The sequence below is a fragment of the Barbatula barbatula genome (genome assembly GCF_947034865.1).
Source record: "Barbatula barbatula genome assembly, chromosome: 18".
NCBI classification, from domain to species: domain Eukaryota; kingdom Metazoa; phylum Chordata; class Actinopteri; order Cypriniformes; family Nemacheilidae; genus Barbatula; species Barbatula barbatula.
Window position 1 is genome coordinate 18,161,545 of NC_136781.1, and position 8,347 is coordinate 18,169,891.

Consider the following 8,347-nt stretch of genomic DNA (forward strand, 5'->3'; position numbering starts at 1 on the left):
GGACCGCGGAACGCATCTGAACAAGGGGGGGCCATAATTTCAAGTCACGCGGAGGGGGTGGGGCGCAAATGCATTGAAACAGACAATATTACTGATATATTAAATAACGTTGCGGAGCACTTTATTTTATTCTGACACCACACAGTCACATCTACAGTACACACATGATGAACACGCACACATGTTTCCTCAGATTAACCCCTCTGATCCCACTTACATTCACACACAACAGGCCAAGCCTATTTACACATAAACGCACAGATGAAACTATAGCAAACACATAAAGTACATCCAGTCCACAACCACAACTCATCTTGCTGCCTTGAATCTAAATCAACATCATAGTCATTATCATCACAAGTCAAGACATTATTATCAGATTGATGTGCAGAGCCGCACAGACACACACTCACACCCACAAAACAAGTAAAGTTTTCCGCTCGTGTCACAAAATGTCAGCCAGTTAAAATCTTTGAACCACTGATATTGAACTGATCTTGCTTGTTGTTCAGCACTCACTTGTACAGTGGCTGTCGGTAGCTTGGCTTGAAGCCGGAGGAGAGCAGCTAGCGGGCTCGTCTGAGTCTGTGGTGGAGATGGACGCTCCGGGTCTGTTGTTGAGGCGACAGTGGAAGCTGGAGTAGTTTGCTCATTTTGTTTTGCCAGTTTATTTGTTAAAAATCTGACATTGACTTCTGTCCCTTCATTGTCGCAGCCTGGTAATGCCGCCAGCGGTTAAACAGGTGCCCGCTGTTAGCTCGCGACGATGCTCTCACATGACAGACCTAGTAACTACGTCAACGTAACGTCGTAGTTGATAAACAATGCACACTAATTTCAAATCAAAATGCAGTAGTCAGTGTGAGTTTTTTTTATCGCAGCAGTTGGTGAGAGTGAGTGAAGCTGTGTGGTGACTAGTATTGTTTGGCTCGTAAAAACACGGATACAACTTAGGCTTTTATTCATATCAGATAGTTTGTCAGAGTACAAAAGTTGCCCGGGCCGTGGCCCCCCTGGCCCCCCCAGTTCCGCGGTCTATGCTGTGAACCTAACCTCAGGTGCAGGTTTTATAATCTCCGCCTCTTTTAGAAACGCGAGTGGTGTTGATATTGCCTACGCCGTTTGTTTTTTCAATCGTTTTCCTTAATCGCGCACAAGTTCGTAACAAAGACATTAAAATGGCATGTTGGTTTATTCAGGAACCCATAGATGAGGAAGATGCATTCATTCGGAGAGAGTTAAATTTACTTCGGGGGAGAATGGTGAAGCCCCGTTTGGATGTTTTATCATATCCGGAGGATTTTTTATTTGAGCGATACCGTTTTTCTTTACAGTCCATTAAATATATCCACAATCTGCTTCATCCTTACATCACAAACCTCACTCGTGAACGCGCTCTTACATCTGAGCAGATTCTCTGTATGGCTTTACGTTTCTTTGCTAATGGATGCTATAACACCGGGGATGCAGAACACATTAGCAAGGCGACTGTATGCAGAGCAGTAAGAAAAGTATGCATCGCTCTCAAGCACTTTTTATACATTTTTGTTAAGTTTCCTGTGAGAGCCATCAAAGAGAAGTTTCATAGGATTGCAGGTGAATGGTGTAGGCCTACGTCTTTCTGAATTAGGCTGATCAAATAAATGTGGTCTTGCTGCCACCTCTGGAAGTAGCTAATAATTCAAATACCCTTTAGGATTTCCTATGTGTTCAATGTGATTGGGTGCATAACTGTCTTACAAACAGCATTTAGAAAAACCAGCCATGATTTTCTTGGGGGAGCAGGTGCAAGCATGGCCAGTTTTCTGTCTTCTATAGCCAGGTTCTCGGTTCTCATATTCTCATAACTTTCAAGGCCAGTTTATTAAATATATCAAACATTTCCCAGTCAGGCATCCTACTAGCAAGAGCATTTAAACTCACCGGACTCAATGATGTTTTTATATTTCATTTTCAGCTGCTGCCATGTTCTTTTTATTGCAGAAGGATTGCACCTACAATGCAAATCGTATAGGCCTATATATATATATATATATATATATATATATATATATATATATATATATATATATATATATATATATATATATATATCTACGATTTGCATTATAGGTGCAATCCTTCTACATACATATATATATATATATATATATATATTAAGCAATTAAACTTACACACTGACACGTAAAGCAATTTTCTCCCACGCCGATTCTCTCTCTTTTTCTGCTGCGGCTGTGTTGCGCTTCCTTCTATAAATTTGCTCATATTCGCTGTATTTTTGTAACAGTACCCCAAGTACTGGCGAGAAATAAACGGAGCGCTTTTTGGCACATGCCGTTGCCATGGTGAATCGTGTTATCTTCGCTCAATTGATGATGGCTTTTTAAAGCCGCGGTGAATCTAGTGTGAACTTACTCAAAGTGGATTGAACTCATTGACACCAGCTGTTCTGAAACAGAAAACTCAGAGTAGCGATTATCTGAGTAAATCAACTCTTAACTCAGTGTTGCTTGAACCTCCTTATTAAAACGGGTCCCAGGACCAGTGAAAATTAACTATGGTATTGATGATTTGCCTTAACTAATGATATGCAGAACAGGTAAAAATATTTGTAGGTATCTACTAACGGTCTTAATACATAGCTTACAGGAGACCATTGATTTGCAACTGCAATTAAGTATTTTTGTGAATTGAAAAATGAATAATACACACAGTTGGATCAGATATGTACAGTACAACAATAATGTACAATCTACTGTAGCCTAATAATATAGAAATATACAGAAGACTTGAATGAGGAAAAAAAGCTTGAAGAGAGAAAGTCGAAATTTCATTCCTGACTTGGAGTCTGACTTTAAGGACATTAAGAGTCAAGGAATGTACTTTTCTGGAGTCAACTTCCTAGTTCATGTGTTTCTATTCTCATACAAAGAAGACTCAGACAAATCCTTGACCATCACTCGTTATAGTATGGTAATCTGTGCACCAGATGGGAATGAGGAATCATGTTATTTAAATATGTCATTGATTATTGTCACACACAAACAAGCACCACGACAAACGCAACCATCTGTCAGAATTTTCTTTTTTTGGTGAACTATCTCTATAAGTTCAGGGGTGCTTGATAAACTGCGCAAACGTTCATTGTTAATTATTATATCAATGGCAATAATAGGCTCAATAACTTGCACTCATAATAAGTGTGATCAGTGTGTGAATAAACTAGGCTAAAAATCGAGTTATTAGTGACGAGCATCAGTTTGATTTTAACCATTTGTTTCAATATGATTTACTGTAAGTCTCTGACATGGCCTTAGTCAGTCAAAATCTAACTAAATAAAAATCTAAAGATTATACTTTCATAGGATATTCGTTACATTTTGTTGGTTGCCCTGCTGAAAAAATAATAGAACCCTGAACAATAGTAATAGTAGTAAACCAATAGAATGTATGTAATACAATTTATTAAGCAGGGTAGGTTTATGTCTCACAAATAAATTACTTTATAGCTGGGTTTTCACATGGATCACAAATGTGCATTGACAATTGCCATCTGATAAAACCTCTGCTTTCGGGGTGTATAAATATACCATCTAAGGCTAAATGTAACTCTTAACTGGCTGAGTTAGACAATGATTTACAAAACCAGGAAGTTCCCGCCTGCTGTCATTGTCTATTGAAATCTTGCTTGCAATAAATCTTTCAGAATGCTCTTTATTACATATAGAGGCATACTCTGTGCATTCGTGAGTGTGGTGGTGCTCATGGCTTGTCGATCTGGGACAGGTGAGTAGGCTGGGGGAAATCAGAGTTTACTCACTACAAAAAATGTTCAGACTACATATGACTACCAAATGACATACTACGCAATATGCACTTAAACTATGCACTATGTATGCACTCAACAATGTAGTGTATGGATTTTAGAAGGGTAGTATCGTCCCAGATACTACATACTACTTTTTTTTTCTTTATTGAACAAATATTTGTGTACAAACAATATGGCAATAATAACAGTTATTACCAATAAAAACTTACAAAACGGGTACAGGTGTATAACATACAAGAAATATACAAAAATAATAGTAATAGTAATAAAATAAAATAATAAATAAAATAAAAAAACCAAATATATATATTTAAGGGGCTAGGGTTTTTCTTTTAAATCATATTCTTCTATTGTAGACAAAAGACTAATTGCATTTTTCTTCTTGATCACTGTAAGGGCTTTTGTAAATTAAACAAATTCACCATGAAATGCGTAGAACCTTGGTATCACCTTTAGGTATTTAGATTTATGCACAAAAAATCCCAAGCATGAGGATATTGTTAACCAGAAAGTTGTCATTGTCATTTCCCATTAAACGTCCATATATAATGTCCTTTGCTGTGAAGTCTTCGAGGTGAGGTATCTTTGGATAAAGCCAGTTATAAATGTAGCCGAAGCTCATGGGAGGGGAAGGAAGGTACAATAAAACAAGAAAAAGGGAATTGATATAACCGACTACGCCACCCAGCACACCTATCTGGGAAATATATAGACTCAGACACACAGGTTCAGATTTCCAATGACTGAAGAGCATGAGACGTGAATATCAAAATATAATTTATTTTATCCAAGATTTGGGAAAAACCCCCTGCGTGCTTTTAAAATCGGTAAAAATCTTAATACACATGACAGCATGGGTTAGAAAACATTAAAATAGCAGAGTTAGATTAGAGCTGCCGACCAGAGTCTGGGGATCGCCAGCAGGGAGGCAGGCTAGGGGTCCGGCTTCCCAAAGGAGCCACACGTGCTACAATTAAATCAAATACAAATGTGAAATTCACAGCAAGGACAAAACCTAAACCAAAATAAGAACAGGAAAACCACACAAGCAATTAAGGAACTCCGGTATATGGCCGCACCAGCCTGCAACCCCACTGGTCCTCCCCAACTCCTAGAAGCAAGCAAAGAAAAAGGACAATTACTTATAACTAAATAGACAAGAAGAGTAGAATACAATTAATATTTCTAAAGCAACAAAAACATAAACCTAATACAAAAACCAGTTGTGATTACCCAAAGCATGGGCAACCCACACATATACACAGATAATCCGAAATAAACAAATATACTAAACAAAGAAAATAACAAATTCAAAAAAAGGGTATGCACACGGGAAATAGAATTGATATTTCCAGCAAACCGTGGAAGAATGAGAAACCCGACACCACAGGTTTACATGCGCTCAGAAGTGGGCAAGCAGCTAGTCAAGCAAAGCAAACTTGCCACATAAGCGACACCGGGGTCTAACCACAAATGAATACAGACAAAATTGATTGGACTGCAAGCAACGTAACCAAAATGTAAATCAAAGAAATCAAAACAAACAAAGCGAAGCAAAGCGAAGCCAAGCAAAGCCAAGCAACACAAAGCAGCACAAAGCAAAACAAAAAGCAAAACAAAGCACGACAAAACAGCAGCAATGGAGCGTCACGACATGCAGCAGCACCACACTACAGTGTACTAATGCCTTGCTGTACATCTGAAACCCATAAGAATAAAATAGTCACGTACCTTTCAAACGAAGTGCGATCAATGCATTAAAAGTGAGCGCTACAAACCCATATGCGGAGGACGCCTCGTCCAGTCGTCAGAACAGCACCCCAACGCTACACCACATACACGAGTCGTATAACTTTTGATGTAATAAACTGTAATCAAACTATAAATATATACACATCTGCTTACCAGCCAGGAGGACAGCAGCCACACATGCGGTAATGTAACGAGGTTAAGGAGCTTTACCGTAGCGAAATCGAGCGGTCTTTTTCAATGCAGCAAATATAATAGGCACCCGCCAAAACAGACACCAGCCTTTCCAAAGAGGGGTAAAACATTCAATGATATCACCCAAGCACAAGGATGAACGAGCTACGGTGAACGGTAAACGACCTACCCTCAACACCAGGCAGCAGAACACCAGTCCACAACGGAAGTTAACTGAACAATGACGCCACATCCTCCGACCGGAGCAACCCCTTTATATAGAGCTCGAAACCTACTAATGATGGGCGTGGCCTTAATTCCACTTCACCACATAAATATCAGACCATAAGGCCTCTACATACATACAATGAAAAAACAAATGCTCTGAGGTTTCAATATCATCACAAAATAAACATTTATTTGAGTCAAAACCAAATCTAATTCGTAATAAAAGATGGATATATCCCTCAGCCTCCCCAGGAAAGTCTATGCCAGAGTATTGGAAAGGAGAATACGGGCGATAGTAGAACCTCGGATTCAGGAGGAACAGTGTGGTTTTCGTCCTGGCCGTGGAACGCTCTACACCCTCTACAGGGTGCTGGAGGGTTCATGGGAGTTTGCCCAACCAATCCACATGTTTTTTGTGGATTTGGAGAAGGCATTCGACTGTGTCCCTCGCGGCGTCCTGTGGAGGGTGCTTCGGGAGTATGGGGTTCGGGGTCCTTTGCTAAGGGCTGTCAGGTCCCTGTACGACCGAAGCAGGAGCTTGGTTCGCATTGCCGGCAGTAAATGGACTTATTCCCAGTGCATGTCGGACTCCGGCAGGGCTGCCCTTTGTCACCGGTTCTGTTTGTAATTTTTATGGACAGAATTTCTAGGCGCAGCCAGGGGCCGGAGGGTGTCAGGTTTGGGGACCACACGATCTCGTCTCTGCTCTTTGCGGATGATGTTGTCGTGTTGGCCCCTTCAAACCAGGACCTTCAGCATGCACTGGGACGGTTTACAGCCAAGTGCGAAGCGGCTGGAATGAAAATCAGTACCTCCAAATCCGAGGCCATGGTCCTCAGTCGGAAAAGGGTGGTTTGCTCACTTCAGGTTGGTGGAGAGTTCCTGCCTCAAGTGGAGGAGTTTAAGTATCTTGGGGTCTTGTTCACGAGTGAGGGAAGGATGGAACAGGAGATTGACAGACGGATCGGTGCAGCTTCTGCAGTAATGCGGTCGATGTACCGGTCTGTCATGGTGAAGAAAGAGCTGAGCCGCAAGGCGAAGCTCTCGATTTACCCGTCAATCTATGTTCCTACTCTCACCTATGGTCATGAGCTTTGGGTCATGACCGAAAGAACAAGATCCCGGATACAGGCGGCCGAAATGCGCTTCCTCCGCAGGGTGGCTGGGCGATCCCTTAGAGATAGGGTGAGAAGCTCGATCACCCGGGAGGAGCTCGGAGTAGAGCCGGTGCTCCTCCACATCGAAAGGGGTCAGCTGAGGTGGCTTGGGCATCTGTTCCGGATGCCTACTGGACGCCTTCCCCGGAAGGTGTTCCGGGCCCGTCCGACTGGGAGGAGACCCCGGGGAAGACCTAGGACACGCTGGTGGGACTATGTCTCCCAGCTGGCCTGGGAACGCCTCGGTGTCCCCCCGGAAGAGCTAGAGGAAGTGTCTAGGGTGAGGGATGTCTGGGCATCTCTGCTTAGACTGCTGCCCCCGCGACCCGGCCACGGATAAGCGGAATAAAATGAATGAATGAACGAATATATCCCATTTAGGATTTTGAAATGAACTTCTTTAACTTTGGGGGGCAAAGGAAATCTTGAATATTTGGTTCGAAGTCTGAGAATGGTATCTTTTGAAAAAAAAATTGAAATTGAGTTTCTATAAACTAATATAGGAAAACAAATGTTGTTAAATTTATTTCTAATCGTTTTGTTTGAAAGTTAGCATCCTTTAAAATCACATCCTTCAACTGAAAGTGCTGGGAGATGTGGGATAATAGCGACAGAATAAGAGAGAGTTTCTTTAATTAGACATATAACAGATTTTGGAATGGTTTTAATAATAGATTCAAATTTGGCCCGATTGCAAATGAGATTATATTTAACACAGAAATTTTCATATGGTATAATTCCAGTATTACTATCACTGACCAAATACCTTTTAGAATACTACATATACCCGGAAGTATATCGGTTTCCCAGATGAGCACTGTCGCTACCCGATCTGTCCCGGAAACACGATTTGTTCCGCGCATGCGTGAAACTGACGTCACTTCCTGTCTGAAAAAAATCGAAACATTTTACGGCACTTTCGGGTATTATTTATACCGTGACTGCTGTTGTTTTACACTCACTACCCGATACGCCCACTGTTTTTTAATACATTTTGTATTAGATTGATCAATAAGCGTATTCATCATATTTGTATAAGTTTCTTTTTTCTTAATGTGTTTCTTATGCTGCTTTGAGATATTTCCTGGCTTGTTAAATTGTTGCGAGTTTGGTTGTGTTTGTTTTAAGGTACTACTCGATCCATTTCGGTTAAAATTGGTTAATATGTAGCACAAATTAACTTTGTTGAATTAAATAAATGGTCAGATTA